The sequence below is a fragment of the Pipistrellus hanaki genome (genome assembly GCF_964339955.1).
Source record: "Pipistrellus hanaki genome assembly, chromosome: 3".
Taxonomy (NCBI): Eukaryota; Metazoa; Chordata; class Mammalia; order Chiroptera; family Vespertilionidae; genus Pipistrellus; species Pipistrellus hanaki.
In genome coordinates this window covers 84,861,596-84,888,226 of record NC_140505.1, presented here as the reverse complement: position 1 = coordinate 84,888,226, position 26,631 = coordinate 84,861,596, and the positions used below count along the sequence as shown (strand labels likewise).

At 38.6% G+C, this 26,631-nt stretch overlaps 1 pseudogene across 1 annotated transcript; it reads right to left on the bottom strand.

Moving 5' to 3' along the window:
- Positions 1–1,481: 1,481 nt before the first annotated feature.
- LOC311618605 (PDZ and LIM domain protein 1-like) lies at positions 1,482–2,326 on the bottom strand (annotated as a pseudogene). The gene is made up of 2 exons: positions 2,282–2,326; positions 1,482–2,117 (listed from the first exon to the last, which is right to left on the bottom strand). The product of its transcript is annotated as a PDZ and LIM domain protein 1-like (transcript).
- Positions 2,327–26,631: the final 24,305 nt, after the last annotated feature.

Here is a 26,631-nt window from a genome sequence, read left to right as displayed (position 1 = left end):
CAAGTAATGACCAAACACTCTATAAATGCATATTTATGTATATATTTGTATTAAACCTAAGCATAATCATCAACAAATCAACAAATGATAAGTGCTGATGAATATGTGGAAAAAAGGGAAACCTAGTACACTGCTGGTGGGAATGCAGACTGATACAGCCACTATGGAAAATAGTATGTAATTACCTCAAAAAATTAAATATGGAACTGACATTTGACCTAGTAATAACACATTTAAAAATATATCCTAAGAAACCCCAAAACACCAATCAGAAAGAATGTATGCATTCCTATGTTCATAACAGCACAATTTACATTAGCTAAGATCTGGAAACAGCCCAAGTGCCTTTCAGTAGTTGAGTGGATAAAAAAGCTGTGGTACATTTACACCGTGGGATACTATGTGACAGTAAAAAAGAAGAATCTCTTACCCTTTGATACAGCATGGTGGGACCTGGAGAGTATCATGCTAAGTGAAATAAGCCAATCAGAGTAAGGCAAATATCACATAATCTCATTCATATGTGGAATCTAATGAACAAAATAAACTGATGACCAGAATGGATCCAGATACATGGAAGCATGGAACAGAGTGTGGAATCTCAGAGGAAAAGTGGGGGTGGGGGTGGGGGGGCTAATCTACCAAAGACCATGTATGCACAGACAATGGGGAGGTGAAGGCCTAGGACAGGGGCAGGCTGGAGGGGGTCAATGAGGGAAAAAGCGGGGATATATGTTATACTTTCAACAATAATGATAAATAAATAAATAAACCTAAGCATAAGCAATCAGTGGAAAAATAATGTTAAACTTCATTAGTCTTTTCTTTAGAGTCTCTAATTTTATTGAGTGGAACAAAATTAATGTCAAACATATTAAATTTGGTTTAGTTCAAATTTGGCTGCTGTCCATTTGTAGTAGAGAAAACTGAGGTGCAGAGAAGAGACAGTGATGCTGATAAAGGGCACTGAACAAAACAATCTTCCATTTATGATCAAAGCATCACACAACAGTGCGAGTCAATTAGCAAACATAGGCGGATGCAACTTTTAATGAGCAGGGATAAAACCAAAGTAAGCAAGAACTTCAAGAGAAGAGGCCAGAGCATGAGAGAACAAGTTGAGCAGGGAGTAGTTGGAGGATAGTGCTCGGTGCAGCTCTACTGGTTCACTTGGAGAAAACAGTGACCACATCATAGCTTAATGGTGGTGAGATCCACTCTTGGGGGTGCTTTTTACAGTAGATTTTATCTTTTGCAAAGAAATGAAGAATGATTGAATCTGTCTATGTGACAGCTGTGTCAATCACCCCTCTCCCAGACCCTTCCCCACTTCCTCCGGAGCATGTAGAAGTAAAGGTGGGTTTCATAAATACTTAGAAAACTGTAAGTCTGTCATAAATACTTAGTTATATAGTACTTCCTCCAGCATCCTCATGCCCTTCTGTTACAGGTTTGTGCTACAGCTGGTTCATATGTAACACTCAGAGTGGTGGTGACAGTCCCACAGCTTCACAAACACATTTGTCACATGTGGGCATCTTCTGGGCATTTCCAATCCATGCAGCCACTTTGGTGATGGGAGCCTCAACACTTCTGAGTCCCAAGGGCTTGTTGGGATCCCTTTCTCCTCAGACTCCAGGATTTCTTGCAAAACCAAGAATGAAGCAGACTGTTTCAGGAGCTCACTTACCTCCTGTTTTCTCAGAGGCATCTTGTGCACTCCAGATTCTTTGTCGATGACAAGTCCACTTGAAGTCTGAGAATGCTCTAAGGCTCTGCCATTGGTCTCTGGTACACTGGCTGCCTTTGACTCCAAGGTGCTGTTGAAGCTGGAGATGTTTTCAGATGAGAAGAGGCCAGTCTGGTTGTTGTACTGGTTTGTGATCACCCTGAGGCAGAGCCGGAAACAGGTGATGCACAAAGAGCAGGGCACTTCGGTTGCGGGTGCTTCCTATGTGCAGGACCTCTTGTGTTTCAGAGGCTAAATTCATCTTGTATGAATGACATTTCCTTTTGTCTGTCACTAGAGGGGAGCTTGGTGGAATAAACTCATACAATATAGTAAGCAAGGAGGAGGGATAACAGTAGAGGAGAAATTCCAACAAATTTCCAAAGGACTGAAAGCAGATAGACAGGGCAGCAAAGGGAGCTGGAGCCCAGAATATAATTGTGGACACGAGATGGACCTCATCTTCCCTAGAGAGATCTGTAGAGACTCAGGTCTCAGGCTACCAGTTTACTTAGGAAGATGTAATGTCATAAGTACTTCATTACATAGTACTCTTTCCAGTATCATGAAGCCAGGATCGACTCTAGCCCAGGTCATGCTGGGGCAACTCAAATGATCTGTGATGGAAGAACAGTCCCTTTCAAAAAATGTTTTAACCTATTACAGACTGTTACTGAAAAATACAATAGAAAAGAATTACTAGGAAAATGAAATTGCAAAGGCAAAGACATATAAAGTACAAGCCAAAATGTTTTATTATTAAACTAGAGGCCCCATGCACGAAATCGTGCAAGAGTAGGCCTTCCTTCCCCTAGCTACTGGCACTGCTTCCCTTTGGTACTTGGGACTCGGGCTTCCCTCTGGCAGCCAGCAGGCACCCAGAACCCGGGACAGGGCTTTCCTCACAGAGGGAGGCTCCGCCCACCTACTGCAGCCTGCCAGCTGGTAGCCTGGGCCTCCCTCTATGGGGTGATCATGGGGCAATGGCCAGGCCCCTGACCAATCTCATCGCACCTGCCTTGGCTGGCCTGGTCAGGTCAAAGAATAAATGCAAAAACATAATAGAGTTATTTAGGTAACCAACGGGAGCAAAAATAGAAATGTTTTCAAGAACTATAAGAGCCATTGGACAGGGTAAGAAAGAGGAAAATGAAGTCTTGCGTTTATATTTTGTTTTTCTGTACTTTTTGGATTTTTAAAATCAGTGCATGTATTGCTACAGTATGGTATTAATGTTTCCTATTTTTAATCTTTTAGAATTTAAAGATGAGGAATAATGCAGTTTGGGTAAATAAGCAGAATTTATTTTTTTCCTTCTAAAGATCAAGGACAAGTGCCCAACTCTTTTACAAGCCACCATTGGTTACTTGAGGGAGGCAAGAGCTCAACTGAGCAGAGTTAAAAGTCCACACCACTCCCAAAATAGAACAGTATAAAGGAGAATAAACAACTGACCATCCTGGAGACACTTGGTGCAGCTGTGTTAAGTGGTTGCCATGGATTAATAGATCAACATAAGTAATTTCCAGGGAAGCAAGTGCCCTAGAAAAACAAGATGACAGGTGAAGTGGCTAATGTTGTCAGCTGTCTTCATCTGTTTATATAAGAACATGGCCAAAGTAACCATCTATATGCTTGGGCATTAAGCCTTTTTTACCTGAACTGAAACTGATATGGTAGCTGAGGAGAGACTGTTGACTATGGAAATAAAATATTAAGGAGCTTTTGATATCTGAAGTAAAGTAGATCATGAAGACAAGCTGATGACCTTATAGTTGGTTTAGTAGCAAACATACTCAGCACCAAAGTCACTAAAAGTGCATGTGTAACAAAGTGAAATACTTGGCCATCTTGACTCCATGCTGCTCAAGCCTGCTTTGCTCCCATGACTTTCAGGCTAATAGCTTCTTCTTAGTTTTGCATGTAGAGATGCTAATTGTTAGAGGAATTCTGCTTTCAGCTTGAGTTTTTAAAAAATAGTCCCTTAACAGAAAGTGTCTCTTCTGAGAAAATAAAGGAAATATGCATTGTATTATATATCAAAAATTTCAGGAGCCTCTTAATCGGACTTACATCAACTAGCACATCTACCTCAGACCCCTGCTGGTGCCTAAATGTCTACAGTAGTCATTCAACTTTTGCCCCTCCCATTTCCCTTTTTCTTGACATAAAAGAAACCTGAACTCTATACTTCATTAAGTGGATTTGAGGAATATATATGTCTCCCATCTTCACAGTTGGCACTTTCTCAATCAATAAACTTTTCCTTACTCTAAACTCATATGATGCTATGAGTTTTGGTCTATCAAAGCATTGTGTAAATGGACTTTGAACTGGTAACACGTGAAGTTTTTTTCGGTATAATTTTATTGGGTAAAAAGAAACTTTAGACATGGCTTCCTATTAAATAAAGTGTTACATGAGTGGTGGTAATAATAATAATAATAATAATAATAATAATAATAATAATAATCAGAAACATGGCTTACATGGTTGTTCTAAACATGAGAGAATAAAAAATGGGAATATACCTTTACCATTTGGTTAACACTAGCCAACCAAATATTTCTCATGTAAATTGAAACCAGACCTTTCACGGGCCTGAGTGCCCTGAACTTACAAACTCAGGCCTCAGCTCATTACCTTGATGTGCAAATGGGGAGCCCTGCAGGCACTGAGGATAAGGTGGGGGTGCCCTGTGCTTTGCTTATCCCCAAGGCTCCTGCTCCAGGGAGGAGTGAGCAACAAGCACTGAGACAGACTGGCAAGAGTTGTGCTGAGACAAAACAGTGCCCAATCTCTTCCTTCTAATTTCCAGTGCATGTTTCTCAATTCTGATACCGTCTACCTGGAGGTTTTATCAGACCCAATAACTTAAGGATTCAGTCCTACAAGTCTGACCTCCTCAAATTAAGATGCCAATTGAAAGTTCAGTTTGTCACTGGTGCTCCTGATCAACCAGCCATAGATTGGAGGTTCCCTTTAGTTTCTAAAATTTGTTAAAGCAGCTCATAGAAATAAAAGAAACATTTTACACACTAGATTACTGCTTTATTATAAAATTAGAGGCCCGGTGCATGAAATTCATGCACTTGGGGGTTAAGGGTTGTCCCTCAGTCCAGACTGCACCCTCTCCAATCTGGGACCCCTTAAGGCACCCTCACATATAGGGCCTGAACCAGCAGTTAGACATTGCTCTCACAATCCAGGACTGCTGGTTCCCAACCACTTGCCTGCCTGCCTGCCTGATTGCCCCGAACCACTTCTGCCTGGCAGCCTGATCACCCCCTAACTGTTCCCCCACCAGCCTGATTGACATCTAACTGCTTCCCTAATGGCCTGGTCACCCCCAACTACCATCCCCTGCATGCCTGGCTGTCCCCAACTTCCCTCCCTTTAGGCTTGATTGCCCCTAACTGCTCTCCCCTGATGGCCTGATGGCCCACAACTGCCCTTCCCTGCTGTCCATTTTGTGGAGGCCATCTTGTGACAACATTGGGGCTGCCATCTGTGTGAGGGTATGGTGGTCAATTTGCATATTATCTCTTTATTATATAGGATGATGTAAATTAGGAGTTGCAATATGGAAGAGATGAAAAGAGCATGGTAAGTGGGAAGGGGCTCCATACTCTGGAATCTCCATGTGTTCATCAGCCCTAAAACTCTCCCAACTTCATCCTTTTTAAGTTGTAGGGTGTGTGTGTGTGTGTGTGTGTGTGTGTGTGTGTGTGTTTTAATTTTATAAATGCTATATTACCTAGTAATCATTGATTAAATCACTGTCCATTGGTGAGCAATTCAACTTTTAGCCTCTCTCCCCTCCCTGGATGTTGGGGTGGAGAGATGGAACTGAAAGTTCCAAACTTCCAACCACACAGCTACTTCCCCGGGTTACCAGTTCCCATCTTTAGGTGCTTTCCAAAAGTCACGCCATTAAAATAAATTCAGGTGTGGTTGAAAGAGGTTTGCAATGAATATTAAGACACATTTATCACTCTAATTACTTAGGAAATTCCAATGGTTTTAGGAGTTCTGTGCTAGAAATAGGGACCAAATAATATATTTTTTATTATAAATCACAATATCAAAATAATTCTCTGGGGAAAAAAATAATTCTCTGAGTTACAATTTATATGATGTTAAAACAAATACAAATGGAAAGCAAATACGGCCAAAAGCTTATTCACTAAATCAGTACTATTGTTTTGTGAGACTGTTAAAATGCACTGCCCAGTTAATGAACAAGAGCTACAGTTAGACAAACATTATAAGATAAAGAGCTAAATATAGCCCTAGCTGGTTTGGCAACAGCCTGAGGACTGAAGGGTTCCAGGTTCAATTGCGGTCCAGGGAACATGGCCAGGTTGCAAGCTAGATCCCTAGTAAAGAGCATGCAGGAGGCAGCCAATCAATGATTCTTGCTCATCATTGATGTTTCTATCTCTTTCTCCCTCTTCCTTCCTCTCTGAAATCAACAAAAATATGTATTTTTAAAAAGGGCTAAATAAAAAAATAAAAACCTTAAGTATCAAATCATGGTTTCAAGTTTGTATGTGGTTGTCAATAGTAGCTGGTTGGTAGTAGCCAGCCAGATGGGATTCAATTATAAATCTTTAAGTACCACTCACTATTTCAGGGCTAACAAAGCCTCAGGAAAGAATTCCTTACCAATAATTATGTTCCAATTTTCAAACATTACTCATATATTCAAATAGACACATTTGGTTTTTACAAACAGAAATATAAATGAGATTGTGTTTTTTTTTTCTTTTCATTTCTGATATCATCAGAAGTTTCTGACAGACAGACTTCTCATGGCAATCAGATTCGACCAGCATTTCCCATGGCCTTACTGCAGACAGCAGGCTCTTAAACCTTCATGGTGCTGCTTAGCAGTTGAGTTGTCAGCTCAAGTAGAGTCAGGGCTGGGTATTAGACTTGCCACTTACTGGCTCTGGGGTCTCACTCAAGATCTTTTGACTTTTGATCTTTCCCCCTCTTTCATTTCTATACCTTACAGGGCTGTCATGAGCTTAAATGTGAGTACATGTATAAAATACATACCATAGTGTTTAAAACATACACTGGTAGGTACCATTTTTAAAAATATTTTTAAAAATCTCTATTGTTGCCCAAACCGGTTTAGTTCAGTGGATAGAGCGTCAGCCTGCAGACTGAAGGGTCCCGGGTTCAATTCCGGTCAAGGGCATGTGCCTTGGCTGCAGCCACATCCCCAGTGGGGGGTGTGCAAGAGGCAGCTGGTCGATGTTTCTCTCTCATCGACGTTTCTAGCTCTCTATCCCACTTCCTCTCTGCAAAAAATCAATAAAATATATATTTTTTAAAAATCTCTATTGTTGAAAGTATTACATATGTCCTCTTTTTCCCCCCATTGACCCCTCCTAGTCCGTCCCCCACCTCTGCCCCAAGCCTTCACCATCCCATTGTCTATGTTGAGGGAACTGAGGTATAGAGAAGTTAAGTGGGTCAAGGTCACACAGCTGGGATCTGAAGCCAAGCTGTTGATAGTAAGGCTATTGTATATATTAAATAAGTTAACTTATGGAAGACACTCAGAAAAGTCCTGGTTACAAGAAATCCTTTGATAGAGATCAGCTTTTTTATTATGATTTCATTTGCTTCCTGCTATTTTAGCCCTTCACTTTGCCTTACTCCAAGAGTGAGAGTCTGATGTATATGTTCATACAGGCTATAACCAACTGCATTTTGAACTTACGATATTGGAGACCCAGATTTTAGAGAAAGTTGTATTTCCTGGAGGGTGGGAAATAGATGCCATATAGTAGCAATATAGATATAAAAATAACTTTAAGTGGGTAAGGACACTGGTGAAGGAATAGATTTAAATCCTTACAAGCTTTCTAGTTGCTGGCTAAATTGATTTTATATAACTTAATGGTGATTATTAGCTTCTGAGCAGCCCATCCTTTTGGAATTGTAAATCACCCAATTTATGTACCTTGTAATAAAGAAGAAATTATGTATGGAAATAAAGATAAAAGAACCAGGCTTACAATTTAACTGTTGAACTCAAGGTTTACATAAATGTTGAAAGGAAAGAACACTGTGGAATTGGGTATGAGAAGGATAGGAATTCCTTGCCTGCCTCTTGTTGCAGCAGAGATACACTGATGCTGCTCCCTGCTGAGTTTTAGGGGGATATAAGGAGCAAATCAATAACAAGCTGATGGGTAGGTATAACGAGACTGTCTTCCCTGAGTTTGACCTTAGTTTTAACAGTTATTAAGCTTTGAGATTTTGTGCAAGTTTTCTCATCTGTGATACTGAGAATAATGATAGTACCAACCCCCTAAATTTGTCTGAGGGTTAAATTGGATAATATGAGGTAACATTTAAAAGTGCCACCTGGCTGGTGTGGCTCAGTGGGTGAGGGTCATCCCAGGAACTAAAAGGTCACCAATTCAATTTCTGATCAGGGCAGATGCCCAAGTTTCAGGCTCAATCACTGGTGGGGGGCATGCAGGAGGCAGCCGATTGATGATGTTTCTCGCTTATCGATGCTTCTATTTCTATATTCTTCTTCCTTCCTCTTTCTCTCTAAGAAATCAATAAAACCTTTTTTCTAAATGTGCCTAGTACAGAGATGGCATATTACCTATTGACTATTGTCTTTTATTATGCTCTATATTAGATCATCTTAACAATTAGGCTATTACATTTGAAAAGATGTGACCATAATGAGGCATATAAAAGCATACTTGAAAGAGGCTAAAGAGACCTCAGTTAATACCAGTGGTAGGGGTGGCTTCTGTATTCGAACTCTAACTCTGCCAGATGCCCATGACATATCAGCTTTCAAGAGCTGGCAATAGAGTAGAAGCATTCCAGCTCCACTATCTCCATTTCCTTTGCACTAAAATTTGGAACACAATGCTATAATCTTTCTTAAACATAGCATTTCACATTAAAATGGTAATTGTTTATTTTAAGCTACTTTTGAAAATGCTCATTTTCTCAGAAAAAGGCCATTTCAATGTGGTTCAAATGAAATACCAGAACTTTGTTTGATAAAGAAACCACTAGATTTTAAAGAACTGCATTCAATTATGATACACAATTTTGCCTAGTAACAGTCTTTGTTTCTTTTTTCAGAATCATATTTCTATTTTAAATGATCATTCTCAACCAGTTTAAAATTGAATTATAGTAAATAACACTGCTATGAACATAAGGATGCATGTATTCATTCTGAATGGTGTTTCAGGATTCTTAGGATGTAATCTCAGAAGGTATATCACTGGATCAAAATGCAGTTCCATTTTGTTTGAACTCTCCATACTGTTTTCCACAGTGGCTGCACTAGTCTGCATTCTCACCAAAATTGCACAAAGGTTCTCTTTTCTCCACATTCTCACCAGCAGTTGTTTGTTGCTTTATTGATGATAGCCATCTGGCAGCTGTGAGGTGATATCTCATTGTGATTTTAATTTGTATTGCTCTGATGGTCAGTAACATTGAGCATTTTTTTTCACATATCTTTTGGCTATCTGTATGTCCTTTTTGGAGAAGTGTCTATTAGGGTCCTTTGCCCATTTAAAAATGTTTTTATTGGTTTTAGAGAGAAAAGAAAAGAGAGGGAGAGTTAGAAACATCCATTGGCTGCCTCCTGTATGCCTCCTACTGGGGATTGAGCCCATAACCTGGACATGTGCTCTGGCCAGCAATCCAACCAGTGATCTCTGGCAACTGGTGACCTCTTGATGCATGGGTGATGCTCAGTCTGCTGAGTAACACCAGCCAGGCTTTAAACTGGATGGTCTGAAATCTTGGTGATGATTTTATGTGTATCTCTATATATTCTTTATATATTTTGGAAATTAGCCTTTTATCAGATTTATCATTGGCAAATATGTTCTCCCATATAAGTGAGTTCTCTTTTCATTTTGTTGATACTTTCTTTTGCTGTGCAGAAGCTTTTTAATTTGATGTAGTCCCATTTGTTTATTTTTTCCTTTTTCCCCTCACCCTAGAAGAGAACATAGGTCTTGAAACAGCCCAGTGCCCATCAGTAGAGAATTTCTTCTTTTTTATGGCAGCATAGTATTCCATTGTGTAGCTGTACCATAGTTTTTTGATCCAATCATCTGGTGACGGGCACCTAGGCTGTTTCCAGATTCTAGCTATTGTAGATTGTGCTGCTATGAACATAGGGGTGCATATATCCTTTCTGATTGGTGTTTTTAGTTTCTTGGGATATATTCCTAGGAGTGGGATTTCAATGGAAGCTAAAGAGAAAATAAACCAATGGGACTACATTAAAATAAAAAGCTTTTTTACAGCAAAAGAAACTATCAACGAAACAACAAGAAAGCCCACTGTATGGGAGAACATATTTGCAAATGTTATCACTGATAAAGGTTTAATCTCCAACATCTACAGACAGCTTATACCAGTGTTTCCCAACCTTCTCTCATGATGAGAATCACCTGGTGGAGTTGTTAAAACACAGATTCCTGAATCCCAACTAAGAAGTGCTAAACTAGAATTTTTGAGAACATATAGGTAAAATTGCATATCTAACTTAGTGCTCTGTATATAACATCTGTGTTAGAGCACTAGTTAAGTATACAATTTTACCTATATGTTCCCAAAAATTCTAGTTTAGCACTTCTTAGTTGGGATTCAGGAATCTGTGTTTTAACAACTCCACCAGGTGATTCTCATCATGAGAGAAGGTTGGGAAACACTGGCTTATACAACTAAATAAAAGGAAGATGAATGATCCAATTAAAAAATAGGCAATGGACCTAAATAGAATATTTTCAAAAGAAGACAGAAGGAAGACCAAGAGGCACATGAAAACATGCTCAAAGTCACTAATTATCCGAGAGATGCAAATCAAAACAACAATGCGGTACCATCTCACACCTGTCAGAATAACCAACATCAACAAATCAACAAAAGACAAGTATTGGCGAGGTTGCAAAGAAAAAGGAACCCTAGTGCACTGCTGATGGGAATGCAGACTGGTACAACCACTGTGGAGAACAGTATGGAGTTTCCTCAAAAAAACTGAAAATGGAACTCCCATTTGACCCAGAAATCAATAATAACTTTAAATGGCCTAAATGCTCCAATCCACAGACTTTGAGTGGCTGAATAAATAAGAAAACATGACCCATATATATGCTGTCTACAAGAAACCCACCTAAGAACAAAAGACTCACACTGACTGAAAGTGAAAGGATAGAAAAATATCTTTCAGATAAATGGAAATGAAAAAAAGATGGGGTAGCAATACTTACTCTCACAAAATAGACCTCAGAATGAAGGCCATAAGAAAACATAAGAAAGGCCACTTAATATTACTAAAGGGGTCAATCTAACAAGAGGACATAACTCTGGTAAACATATATGCACCCAATGCAAGAGCACCCAAATACATTAAAAAAAATTCTGGGATGTATTAAGGGAGAGATCAATAGCAATAGAATCATAGTTGAGGACTTTAATACCTTACTGACATCACTGGATAAATCCTTGCACCCAATAGAGGAGCACCCAAATACATAAACAAACTCCTGGAGGATATCAGGGGAGAGATTGACAGCAATACAATCATATTGATAGTAGGAGACTTTAATACCCCACAATCACCATTGGACAAATCCTCTAAAGAAACAATCAGCAAAGAAACATCAATCCTAAATGACTCACTAGACCAGATGGAATTAAATGACATCTTCAGAACATTTCACCCAAAAGCCATATAATATACATTCTTCTCAAGTGCAATGGGTAATTTTCAAAAATAGACCATATGTTGGGTCATAGGCAAAGTCTTTTCAAACTCAAGAAGATATAAATCATATCAAACATCTTTTCAGATCATAGTGGCATAAAACTGGATATCAAATGCAATAAAAACAATCCAAAAAAAATCAAACACATGGAAGACTATTCAGCATGCTATTAAATAATGACTGGGTTACCAGAGTGATCAAGGAAGAAATAAAAACCATCATGGCAACAAATTACAATGAAAATACAACAATACAAAATCTATGGGACACAGCAAAAACAGTCTTGAGAGGGAAGTTCATAGCTCTCCAAGCCTACTGGAAAAAACAAGTAACAATTACAATAAATTACTGAACCCTACAACTCAAAAAGCTAGAAACAGAGCAAAAAGAAAAGCCCAGTGTAAGCAGAAGGAAGGAAATAATAAAGATCAGAGTGGAGATAAATGACGTTGAGACCAAAAAAACAATACAAAAGATCAACAAAACCAAAAGCTGGTTCTTTGAAAGGATAAACAAGGTTGAGGAACTTCTAGCCAAGCTCATCAAGAAGAAAAAAGAGAGAGGACCCAAATAAACAAAATCAGAAATGAAAGAGGAGAAATAACAACTGACCCCACCAAAATATAAAGGATTGTTAAAAAATACTATGAATAACTATTCCAACAAACTGGACAATCTGGAGGAAATGGACATATTCATAGAAAAATACAACCTTTCAAAACTCAATCAGGAAGAATCTAAACAGCTCAATAAGCTGATAACTATGGAAGAATTGAAGCAGTCATCAAAATGCTTCCAGCAAACAAGATCCTGGGGCCAGACGTCTTCAAAGGGGAGTTTTACCAAACATTAGAGGAAGAACTAAAACCTATCCTCTTCAGACTATTCCAAAAAATTCAAGAGGAAGGAACACTTCCAACTCCTTCTATGAAGCCAGCTTCACCCTAATACCAAAACCAGATAAACACAACACAATGAAAGAGAATTACAGGCTAACATCCCTCATGAACATAGATGCCAAAATCCTCAACAAAATTCTAGAAAATCGGCTCCAGCAGTACATCAGAAAGATTATACACCATGACCAAGTAGTATGTATTCCAAGAATGAAAGGATGGTACAATACCTGCAAATCAATAAACATGATACATCACATAAACAAATTGAGAGATAAAATCACATAGTTGCAGAAAAAGCATTTGACAAAATCCAACACCATTCTTGATAAAAACTCTCAACAAGGTGTGAATAAAAGGATCATACCTCAACATAATAAAAGCTATATATGATAAACCCACAGCTAAAATCATACTTGATGGGCAAAAACTAAAACCATTTCCCCTAAGAATAGGAACAAGACAAGGATGCCCACTCTCACCACTTCTGTTCCACATAGAACTATAACTATTAGTCATTGCAATTAGACAAGAAGAAGAAATAAAAGGCATACAAACAGGTAAAGAAGAAGTATAGCTGTCCTTATTTGCAGATGACATGATATTGTACATAAAAACCCCTAATACTCCATTAAGAAACTAAAAGACTTAATAAATTAATTCGGCAATGTAGCAGGATACAAAATTAACACCAAGAAATCTATGGCCTTTTTATACACCAATTGTGAACTTACAGAAAGAGAGCCTAAAAAAGCAATCCCATTTACCATCACACCAAAAAATTAAGCTACCTAGGAATAAACTTAACTAAGGAAGTAAAAGACTTATAAGCAGAAACTACAGGACACTGAAAAAAGAGATAGAGGAAGACGTAAACAGATGGAATAACATACCATGTTCATGGATTGGTAGAATCAACATCATTAAAATGTCCATACTACCCAAAGCAATCTATAGATTCAATGCACTGCCCATTAAAATACCAATGGCATATTTCACAGATCTAGAAAGAACTCTCCAAAAATTCATCGGTAATAAAAAAAAGACCCCAAATAGCCACAGCAATCCTGAGAAAGAAGAATAAAGTAGGTAGGATCTCAATACCAGATTTCAAGCTGTATTACAAGCCACTGTTCTCAAAACATCCTGGTATTGCACAAGAACAGACATATAGACCCATAGAATAGAATAGAGAATCCAGATATAGACCCAAACCACTATGCTCAATTAATATTTGAAAAAGGAGGCATGAACGTACAATGGAGTCAAAACAATCTCTTAAATAAATGGTGTTGGGAAAATTGGACAGATACATGCAAAAAAAAAAAAAAAATGAAACTAGACCACCAACTCATACCACAAAAATAAACTCAAAATGGATATAGGACTTAAACTTAAGAAGAGAAACCATAAAAATACTAGAGGAATCCACAGGCAAAGAAATATCAGACATATGCTGAAAGAACTTCTTCATTGATACTGCTCCTAGAGCAATGGAAGCTAAAGAGAAAATAAACCAATGGGACTACATCAAAATAAAAAGCTTTTGCACAGCAAAAGAAACCATCAACTAAACAATAAGAAAGCCCACTGTATGGAGAACATATTTGCAAATATTATCACTGATAAAGGTTTAATCTCCAACATCTATAGGCAATTTATACAACTTAATAAAAGAAAGATAAATGATCCAATAAAAATAATGTGTAACGGACCTAATTAGAATCTTTTTGAAAGAAGACAGAAGGAAGGCCAAGAGACACATGAAAACGCGCTCAAAGTCACTAATTATCCAAGAGATGCAAATCAAAACAATAATGCGATAACATCTCATATCTGTTAGAATTGCTATCATGAACAAATCTACAAATGACAAGTGTTGGTGAGGATACAGAGAAAAAGGAACCCTCATGCACTGCTGGTGGGAATGCAGAATGGTGCAGCCACTGTGGAGAACAGTATGTCATTTCCTCAAAAAAATAAAAATGTAACTCCCATTTGACCCAGTAAACCCACTTCTAGGAATATATTTTAAGAAACTAGAAAGACCAACAGAAATGATATATGCACTCCTATGTTCATAGCAGCACAATCTAAAATAGCTAAGATTTGGAATCAGCCTAGGTGCCCATCAGCAGGTGACTGGATCGGAAAACTATGGTACATCTTCATGGGATACTATGCTTCCATAAAAAAGAAGGAATTCTTACCATTTATAGCAACCTGGATGGAAACGGAGAGCATTATGTTAAGTGAAATAAACCAATCAATGAAAGAAAATACCACATGATCTCATTCATTTGTGGATAATAAAGAACATTATAAACTTGAACAAAAAGATAGATACAGAGGCAGTAAAGCATCAAACAGACTGTCAAATTACATCAGACTGTCAAATTACAAAAGGTTAGGGAGAGGTGGGGAAGATAAGAGATCAACCAAAGGACTTGTGTGCATGCATATAAGCATAGCCAATGGACACAAAATACTGGGGGGTGAGGGCACATATGGGAGTGGAGTGGCGGGGAACAATGATAAGATATGTACACATATAATACGTTAATAAAAAGTGGGGGGAAAAAGAAAACTGTGGTACCTCCACACAATGGAATACTACGCTGCTGTATAAAAGAAGAAATTCTTACCATTTGCAACAGCATGGATGGAACTGGAGAGAGAGCATTATGCTAAGTGAAATAAGACAGTCAGAGACAGATAAATATCAATGATCTCAATCATTGGTGGAATATAATGAATAACATAAACTGATGAACAAAAATAGAACCAGAGTCACAGAAGCATCAAACAGAGTTTTCAACCTATGAGGGAAGGCAGGGGGTGAGGTGATAGGAGATCAACCAAAGGAATTGTATATATGCATATGAGCATAACCAATGGACACATATAGTGCGGGAGGGGAAGTGTGGGTATGTGCTTGGGGGTTGGAGCAGCTGGGGAGATGTCACTGGGGGGAAAAGGAGACTTATGTAACACTTTAAACAATAAAGAATTTAAATTATAAAAAAATGAAATGACCACCAACTACTCCATACATAAGAATAATCTCAAAGAGGTTAAAAGACTTAAGTGTAAGACACGAAACAATAAAAATCCTAGAAGAAAACATGGGCAGCAAAATCTCACACCTCTCTCATAGCAATATTTTTTGCCTATATATCTTCTCGGGCAATGGAAACAAGGAAAAAAAATAGAACTACATCAAACTAAGAAGGTTTTTCACTGAGAAAGAAACCATCAACAAAACAACAAGGGAACTCACTGAATGGGAGAACATATTTTCTAATGATACATGTGATAAGAGATTAACTTCCAAAATATATAAATAAGTTATACACTCAATACCAGGAAGACAAATAACCCAATTAACAAATGAACAAAGGGCCTGAATAGACACTTGTTCAAAGAGAACATACAGATGGCCAATAGACCATAGAAAAATACTCAACATTGCTAATCATAGAGAGATGTAAATTAAAACCACAATATGATATCACCTCACACCTTCCAGAATGTCTACAATCAGTAAATCAACAAACAACTAGTGCTGGCAAGAATGTGGAAAAAAGTGAACCCTAGGGCACTGTTAGTGGGAACACAAACTGATGCAGCCCCATGTGCTAAGGGCGCATTATGGAAAACTCTATGAAGTTTTCTCACAAAATTAAAAATGGAATTGCCTTTTGATCCAATGATCCCACTTCTGAGAATATATCCTAAGAATCCTGAAACACTAATTCAAAAGAAGATCTACAACTCTATGCTCATTGTAGCATTATTTACAACTAGAGGCTCAGTGCACAAAATTTGTGCATGAGGGGTTCCTCAGCCCAGCCTGCACTCTCTACAATCCAGGACCCCAGGGGATGTCAGACTGCTTGTTTAGGCTCTATTCTGTAGGGATCAGGCCTAAACCAGCAATTAGACATCCCTTTTACAATCTAGGACTGCTGGCTCCCAACTGCTCACCTGCCTGCCTGTCTGATCACCCCTAATGGCCTCTGCCTGCCTGCCTGATCACCTCTAACCACCTCTGCCTGCCTGCCTGCCTGATTGCCCCTAACCATCTCTACCTGCTGGTCTGATCTCCCCTAACTGCCCTCCCCTGCTGCTTGATCACCCCTACTGCCTCTGGCTTTGTCCAGAAGGAGGTCTGGATGATGGGAAGATGTCTGGTTTATCTGATTTAATTAGCATATTACCCTTTTATTAGTATATAAAGCCAAGATCTAGAAACAGTCCAAGTGCCCATTAGTAGATGAATATATTAAATATAAAAAAAAGCTCTGGTACATTTATACCATGGAATACTAGGCAGTAGTTAAAAAGAAGGATCTCGTGCTGAAATTGGTTTGACTCAGTGGATAGAGTGTCGGCCTGCAGACTGAAAGATCCCAGGTTCGATTCCGGTCAAGTGTATGTACCTTGGTGTGGGTACATCCCCAGTAGGGGGTGTGCAAGAGGCAGCTGATTGATGATTCTCTCTCGATGTTTCTAACTCTCTATCTCTCTCTCTTCCTCTCTGTAAAAAATCAATAAAATATATTTTTAAAAAAGAAAGATCTCTTACCCTTTGAGACAACATGGAGGGACCTGGAGATTATTATGCTAAGTGAAATAAGCCAGTCAGAGAAAAACAAAATAGCATATAATTTCACTTATTTATAGAATCTAATGAACAAAATATACTGACAGTCTTGGCCTGGTGGCTCACTTGATTGGAGGATTGTCCTGTGCACAGGAAGATCATGGGTTCAACTCCTCAGGGCACATATCTAGGTTGAAGGTTCCATCCCATACATGAAGCAACTGATCTCACTGATGTTTTTCTCTCCCTTCCTCCATCTCTAAAACAAATTTTTTTCAAAAATATACTCTAAAAATAAACTGATGAACAAAATAGAAAGAGGCATGAATACATAGAACAGACTGATATCTGTCAGTGGAAGGGGGATTGGGACTGAATGAAAGAAGGTGAAGGGATTAGGCAAAAGATATCTATATCTATATCTATATCTATATCTATATCTATATCTATATCTATATCTATATCTATATCTATATCTATATCTATATCTATATCTATATCTATATCTATATCTATATCTATATCTATATCTATATCTATATCTATATCTATATCTATATAAAACCCTAATATGCAAATAAGCCAAATGGCAGAACAATTGAACACTGAACAACCCGTTGCTATAATTTGCACTGACCACCAGGGGCCACAAGCGGAACATGGTGGGTATTAGTAGCAGGTGGCAGAGTGTGGAACATGGACAGCATTGGCCATGGTGGGATGGTGAAGCAAGTGAGCAGGAGCACCAGACCAAGGTGGGGCGCCAGTCACTGTCATCAGGGTGTGCTTCTGGTGGTCACTGAAAATTCTTTGCTCCTGAGGAGTGATCGGGGCAGCAGCCACCACTCGCACCCACTGCTGGCACTGGCCCCAATTGCTTTGCACTGTCAGTGCGAGTGAGCGGGGCCGATGCCATTAGCACATGGGAGCAGTGGCGGCCAGAGCAAGACTGCCAGCAGACAGGGGACTGGAGGCCATGGCAGAAAAGGTAGAGCAGGGGAACAGAGGATAGGCCGAGACATGCCCTTGTGCCCACCACAGCTTTGTGACCCACAGTTTCTTATAAGGTACATGAATTCGTGCACTGGGCCCCTAGAATACCAGGTATATGTAAATGACATAGACACAGACAGCAATGTGATGATAGCCCAAAAGAAAGAGGTGGGGGTATGTGGAGGTGGGTAAAGGAGAGTAAAATGAGGACAGAAAGATACTTTTCTTGGGGCGATCAGCACACAATGCAGTGTGCAGATGATATTTTATTGAGCTATACACTTGAAACCTGTATGGTTTTGGGGGCTAACTGAATAAATTCAGTTGGATAAAATAATATCTTGATTAATAAATAGCTTTATTGTTATCTTTGTTTTTCTGTGTTAACTTGTCCTTATATAGTTAATGTTTCTGGTTGGTGTCATATCAGCCCTGAAGAAAGCAGGCAAAATGTCCATTGAACTCTCATACCACAGCAGTTAGATGAACACCAGTTTTCATTAAGTTGAAGACTGTCCCAAGAAATTATATTGTTTAAAGTTTTGAAGTAAGTAGTTTTAAGTTTAAATAATGGCAGATGACTGTTTTTTTTTTTTTTTCTTAATAAAAAGTTACAAATACAGTTACTCTGTTATAGGGCCACAAACCACAATTTTTTTCTGGAGTGATTTTTTATAGTTTAAATTACAAATACCAGAAGTTGAATGTTTATAATCAAAGCCTTAAGTTCTGGTATCACAAATCCAAGACTGCCAAACAGGGAGCACATACCTTTTTAATTGAGTATTATGGCCAGGGGTGTTGGCAAGCTGAAGGTTGAGACCTGCAGTGAGAGTGGTTGGGTGGGCCTGCTCCTACAAGCAGAATTTCCCCAGGGGACCCTTCAAGCGGGTAGCACTGTACCTAACTCAGAAGTGTAAGATTATTCCAAAAGAGCAGCCTGGCAGTGATCACAGCTGATTGAATTTATGATTGTGGTAATGGAACAGAGCAAAATTCTGTCTGACTTTCTTGTGGGCCCAGCTTAGCAAGTTTTCTTTTGCAATTAAAAATGGCAGAGCAAGAATGTGTTTCCAGAAGCCAACCCCACCAAATCCTTCTCCAGAGAAGAGGTGAATGACAATTCCATATCTAAACTGAAAAGACTGGCCAATCATTTGTTAGATCAGAAACAAACATGTAGAAGGAAAAAATGCTGACTGCAAAGGTACTTTAACCAAAGGAAACTATACCTCAAAATACAATTTATAGGCAAGGATATTAGCTTTTTTTAAGCATTTATAACAGATCAAGGTTATTTTTTTATGCTCACTAACCTTTATCAATGAACTGACTGTATATTTATCTTTTAATAATGAGTTATTTAGAATCTAAATATTTTAATTAAAATCTTATATGCCTTCCCTCAAACATTGTTTTCATTTATTTAAAATTATTTAAGATTTTATTTGATCAGAGAATTTCTAATTGGCTAGAAATATAGAATATATTTTGAGAGAAAATTTGTTTATTGCCATTATATAACTTCTTTGTCAGAAAATTATTGAGATTTTTCCATCACCTTGCATTTTCCAGATTTGTATAAACTATTTCAAAATACAATCACAACTTTTGTAGTAGCTCCTTTGTTTTAAAGGACACTAAATATTACTACATTTATCTATGACAGAAATGAAATTGATCTAAACAAGATGAAAAACTACAAACCAAGAATCATTTCTAAAGGAAGCCACTTGTGCTTTTAATGTAGCTAGTTCATGTCACATTGGCATCTCTTTAATATCCTTTAGTCACATCTGTTTCATGGATTTATTTGGAAAACCAAAGGGTTATGAGAGCCTGGAAGACATTGATGTTGTCACCAAACATGAATTCGATTCCTCAGTCTTTGAAATAGCCACCCAAGACACATTCTACACATCTGGTTCCATGTGGAGCAGCTTAAGTACTTCAAGAAGGACTTCAATATTAGATCAAAAGTATTTTTCCAGATGCCACTTTAAAATAACAAACAGAGCTTTAGAGTTTACTTCCCAACTGAGGCAACATTTGGAAAAATGCTTATCATTAACAGCTCTAACATCTGATTGAAAACATTAACCTGCTCTTTTTTAAAGGCTACTGAAATGTTTTGAACTTTTATCAAAAGAGAGTCTTAACAGAGTCTATTAAATACCTGGCCTCCTTTGACTCTCTACTTAGGTCCTGCACCTGTACTTCAAGAGCAGGAAACTGCTGACATAAGCAAATAAGAATCTGAGACTGGAAAAGGAATTTTTCCAGTTAAAAGAAAGAATGAGGATTTGAGGTATTAATTTACTTTTAAATATTTCTGCTTCATTCTTTTTCTAGGCTCTTTTCTAGTTCACCCAATCCAACTAACCTGCCTCTCTTCAGCATGTAAATTTTACTTACATGTTCCTCTAAGAAGAATGATAACATAGTACTAAGGAGTTTGGGGAATTTTTCATCTCTCCCAGAGTAAGCACTAGATTCTTTGAGCATCTGAACCACATCTTCATATTTGTGTCTTCCCCAGTATCTTCCAAATACAGATCCTTTATGTGATAACTGATCATCAATGTTGAGTTGAAATTCAGTGGCATGGAATAGAATAAAAATGGGTGGAACGGATAAAAGAGAGACGAATGAATGAAGATAAAGGAGACCCAAGACATTTATTTATTCAGTCAAAAAGTAATTCATAAATATGTGTTAAGAGAATAAAGAAATGTGTTCCAATTACTTAGGGCAACCAAATTTGGAACGGAATGGCTATTTAAAGAAAAATATTTGAGTTCCATCACATCTACTCATAAACCACTTCTCCCTCACATAAAATAAAGTTTGTGTGTGGAGAAGGATGGAGGGAACATTCCTGTTCTGAACTCCAGGTGCACTTGGAACTCCATTAAATTCCCATTTCCCAATCCAGTTTTCCAACTGCAGAATACATATATATATATATAAACCAATGGTGGGAATGATAAATTAAATCTTCAGTCTCTTTGACCCCTATTAATTTAGCTCAGACTTTTCATCCCTACTGACAAAAAAAAAAAAAAAAAAGAAAGAAAGAAAGGAAAACTAAATTCCTTCTAAAGTGGCATAAAGAGCCAAAACCGGTTTGGCTCAGTGGTAGAGTGTCAGTCTGCGGACTGAAAGGTCCTGGGTTCGATTCCGGTCAAGGGCATGTACCTTGGTTGCGGGCACATCCCTGGTAGGGGGTGTGCAAGAGGCAGCTGGTCGATGTTTCTCTCTCATCGACGTTTCTAGCTCTCTATCTCTCTCCCTTCCTCTCTGTAAAATATCAATAAAATATATTTAAAAATAAAGTGGCATAAAGAGCATGATGAGGTGTCTCAGTATAAAAAATCTCACTCAAGAAAGCCACTTCAAACACTCAAGGTAGAGAATGATACTCTTGGATTGCTCCTGAAGTGTTACTCAGTCCCAAAAAGCTAAATATTATTTTGTCAAAAACAAATAAATACATAAAAATGTTGCTTCAGCATTTTTAAGTAGGGGCAACCTGAAAATGCTTTCCAGAAAAATAATTAGTCTGGGTGTTAAGACAGGTGTACTAGGTAGATTGTCTCTCTTAATCACTGAAAATAATAATATCTTTTTCACTAACTTAATCCAGAATAATCTTCTCATATTATTATAGCACTTTCAGAAAGAAAACACCTGTGCGTATCACCTGGCACATTAAAAAACTTGTTAACAAGCTGGTGACAAGGAATTGGAAGCTGTTTAGCAGTGGTAGCTACATGTTTCCAATAAACAAAATTGAATTTTAGCTTCCCAATCTTTTCTTACCAGCAATTGAATTATGTGACTTTCTGTAAATGAGAGGTAGGATCCTGTTCTTTTCCAGCAGGTGGTGCAAAAATTATGTTGTATAAATGGTCACTAAAAAAAATATATATATATATTTCAAGTTGGATATTCATGGTACATGGGCTTTGCTTTTGGAAGAAATGACAGTCAATCTCCTTATTTATATCAATTTATGCTACTTCCATAATGAAGTACTACGTTGCTAATTCCACACATTGGGCTGGACATAAAGTTTATCTACAATATGTTAGCCATTATGACAAATTTCATATTTGTTAGCTCTCACCTCATTTTCTATGTTTCCCCCCAGGTAATAGAAGTTCACTACAGATATAGTCAAGATCATTAGCCATTCCCAAGAGAGATAAGTTATTTTTAATGTTACTCCATGAATTCCACACTCTTCTTCTTATCCTGCCTGGTAGGTCTCAGGACTAACTCAGAGTCCTCAGATCTAGTGGATCCTGTGTACTATGTTTCTGTATCCCTCTTTCTGTCACATTTTCTGCTTCCAATCAGATATGAGATCTCATATAATCAAGACTGAGTCAAAGCAATTTACTATTGTTATTATTTAATGACAGAAATAATGATCCATTTACGTGGTAACTGATCATAAATGTTGAATTGTGGAGAATAAACAAAATCAGTTTAAAAATGTCAAGCACTTTGAGCCCAGCTGGCATTGCTCAGTGGTTGAGCACTCACTTATGTACTATGAGGTTATAGTTCGATTCCCAGTCAGGGTACATGCCTGGTTTGAGGGATCCCCAGTGTAGGGCATGCAGGAGGCACCCATCAATGATTCTCTATCATTATAGATGCTTCTATCTCTCTCTCCCTCTTTTTTCCTCTCTGAAATCGATAAAAAAATATATTTTAAAAAGTGTAAAGCACTTTGTATATTAAAATGATCATAGAAGTTTTGAATAGTGTAAAATCTGCTTGATTATTTCCTACTAGTGGCCTAGTGCATGAAATTTGTTCATGGAGGAAGGGGAGTTCCCTCAGCCCAACTGTAACTTCTCTAATTGGGGACCCTTTGGGGGAGATCCCTCTTGCAATCTGGGACTGCTGGCTTCTAACCGCTCTGCCTGCCTGTCTGATTACCCCTAACCCCTCTGCTTGCCTGTCTGATCACCCCTAACTGCCTCTGCTGGCTTGATCTCATCCCCAACTGCTCTTTCCAGCTGGCCTGATCTCACCCCCAACTGCCTCTGCCTGCCTTATCTCACCCCCAACTGCCCTCCCCTGCAGGCCTGGTTTTCTCCATATGTCCTCTCCTGCCAGCCTGATCTTGCCTCCAACGGCCCTCCTCTACCAGTCAATTTGGTTCTGATTAGTCAGTTTCTATGCCAGTCAACATCAGAAGCTCCACCTTCTAGTCAACTATTGGCTCCTCACAGTTGACCAAGATTTGGTTCTGATTGGTCAGTTTTTATGCCAGTCAGCGTCTCTGGGCCTATCAAAGGGGCCAGATCAGAAAGGAGGGGCTGATCAGCAGCCCTGGTGGAGGACTGGAGAGAAATGGAGGTGCAGCTGCTGCCTAGACTGAGAGAGAAAGAGAGAGGCAAGTCCTGATCAAAAGCTGCCACAGAGGCAACAGATCAGTCCCTGCTTCTCTCTTCAGGCCTCTCTCTGGCCCTGATTCACAGCCTCCTCAGCAGTCAGTTTTGGGATACCAAGCCTGTAGCAGAAGCAGTCAGCGCTGGGTTGCCATGACTGCAGGACTGACTTCCAGTTGGTTGAATCTCCATCATTACCAGATGTTATGACCCAGGGTTTTTATATATTAGGATATGATCTTCAAATTTCAAATTCTTAACTTTTCTGCTCCTCAATTTATTTCTTTTATCACTTATTTTTGCCAGTTGACAAGAGAAGTCTAATGATTTGTTAAGCACCAGAGAAACCAGAGAAAGAGAATAAAATAGACCCAAATTTATTTCTGTGCCAGATACTATGTGCAGAGTTTCATAAACTTTGGTAAGGCATCTACAAGAAGTAGTTTCAGGACTCAAATCTAGGTCTTGGGTTTCCTAATGTGTTTCTCTTAAAAAACAGATCCATAAATTGTAATTCAATCCTATGTTAAAGGCTCTACTATTCAGATCCCAGTGAGCCCACAGGTTGAAAATGCCACCATATGCTATCTACGATCCTTAGCTACTGAGACCACTGTTACAGGAATGCTGATCAAAGAAGATCCCCTCCCAGACACACACACGCACGCGCACACACACACACACTTCAAAATGCATTCTAATTTTACAAATGATAGAATGACCCTAGAAAGACTGGAGATTCTGTCCTATGTGACTGAGATAGCTGACTGTCTGATAATTGATTATTTGTTTCTTTCAACTTGTGTCAACATTGGACTAAAAGTGCTCAAACTCAGGTAGAAGAGTATACCAATTTTTTCACATTTCCCACTCTTCTGTAATAGTCAAAGATATAATTGGACAGCCTACATAAACCTTCAATCATCTCACTACCACTTGGATCATTTCCAAGATGTTCTGCTTTGGCTTCAAAGCTTAGGCTTGGTTCCCCCCAGTGGCTCACTTCTCTTATCAGCACCTGCATTCCAGTGTACCCAGGTGGCTGGCTCCTGGCAACCTCTCTCAACCTGCCTTCCTCCCTTCCTCTGTTTTCATCACCACACTTTTACAGGACCCACTCTGGGGACATAACAGTCTCCCCCTCTCCCCTCTCCAACTCCAGACTCTTAAGATCCTAGGACTCAAACAAAGCTCCACTTTATTTAGTTATGGTTGTGTTTATGTGCAATTAATAAAGGATTTAGGGTAGCTCCACTTCATCCCCAAAGTTATTTGTTCCAACCCAACTCTAACCAAACACAGAATTTTATATGCTCCACAATGCAGGTTTTTAAATTTATCTGTAGTGTGAATATAGATTTTTAATATCCTATAAGCTTGTATTAGATAGCATATTTTATAGATACACATTATCCCATTAACTCTTTTTTAAAATATATTTTATTGTTTTTTTACAGAGAGGAAGAGAGAGGGATAGAGAGTTAGAAACATCAATGAGAGGGAATCATCAATCAGCTGCCTCTTGCACACCCCCCTACTGGGGATGTGCTTGCAACCAAGGTACATGCCCTTGACCAGAATTGAACCTGTGACCTTTCAGTCCTCAGGCTGACACTCTATCCACTGAGCCAAACCGGTTTCAGCCCATTAACTCTTATTTTATTTGCAGATGTTATACCTTAAGACACATTTTGATCCTAGTGTATTCTAATATCACACTTAAATGTAAATGTTTGAGGTATGTTTTATCCTTTTCATTCTTAATTTTACTGGTGTTTAATTTTTCTACTCAAGTTTTGCATTAAGTTATCAAGTGAATGATCCAGATGATTGCAGAGCTCACCTATCATTTTTCATATTACCCATATTATTTAGTAAATATTAAGTATAAAATAATACAACTCACTAACCTTAGGCCCAGGAAAGAAAAAAATGAAAACATAATGCTCTTGAATTTCTAGAAGTTTATTATCTCAAATAAGGAAAAGATTATGAGGATATGCACATGTCTGCTCAAAAGCAGAATGGTGTAAGGCTATCCCAGAGGCTTGAGCAGACTGGTTGAGAAACAGAGAAGGGAGAGATGTTAGGTTAGATATCCGAAAATGAATCAGAAAGAAGGTGGGGGAGATCTGTGTCATTTGAGGATAATGTATTTGCATAAGCCAAAATGAACACTCCAGGCTGGGAACAGCCTAGCCAAATAAAAAAAGAGAAGACCCAGCATGTCATAGAGTTGCTGATTAACTTTTTACTGAAACCTGCAGTTGGTGAGAAAACAGACACATATAATAACAGTAGCCACTAATTGAAAAGGAAGGTGTAGATTCAAGAGATATTTAAGTAAGAATCAATACAATTCCATAAGTGATTGGGTAGGAGGGCACGAGTCAACAGTACCTTAGGCACCAGGCACTAGGCACTGTTTTAAAAGGGTCATGTGTTTGTCCTTAGGACAAACTCAATGCAAAAAACCGAGTTACAGAGAGGAAATGAAAGAGCTGTTTGAGGGCCAACTTTCAAGAGCCTTCCAGGCTCTAACAAGTGCGATAGTGTTCTGCAGGCGAAGGGAAGTCCCTGGTGGTTTTCTAAGAAGACTGTGCTTTGGCAATGCTGGCTAGTAAGTGATGGGTGGATGGGCTCTGGAGTCAAACTGTGGGGGTGCATCCCTGTTCTGTTATCTACTAGATGTGTCAACTTGGACCGGTTACTGGGGTGGATAATAACATTCCTACCTAGTCAATTTGGCATGAGGACTAAATAAGTTAATATATGTAAAGCAAGACCCAACACATGATAAACCCACAGCTCTATTTTCAGGGCTCCAAGCACGTTGGATAGAAGGTGCAGAAAATGGAAAGCCTGGACTAGTGGAGCCGTCACGGGGCTACGGACATCAGTTGAGATAACGTACTGATGACTTAAACCAAGGTGGTGTGGATTCAAGTGATATTTAAAGGGAGGATTCAAGAGACATTTAAAGGGAGAATCTCAGAATCTGACATGGTTGGTTATCAGGAAGAAGAATCAAGAATGAGATTTTAGATTATCAGGAGAATGGGGGTGGCAGCAACTGGTACTAGGAAGTCCAAAGAAAGAACTGATGTGTGGATGAAGGCTCATATGGTAGGTGGCTAAGAAGATAAGAGATTAGATTTGGATGTGTTTAATTTGAGGACTATCCAAAAACAGGTGTGTAGCAAGTGGTTTGAAA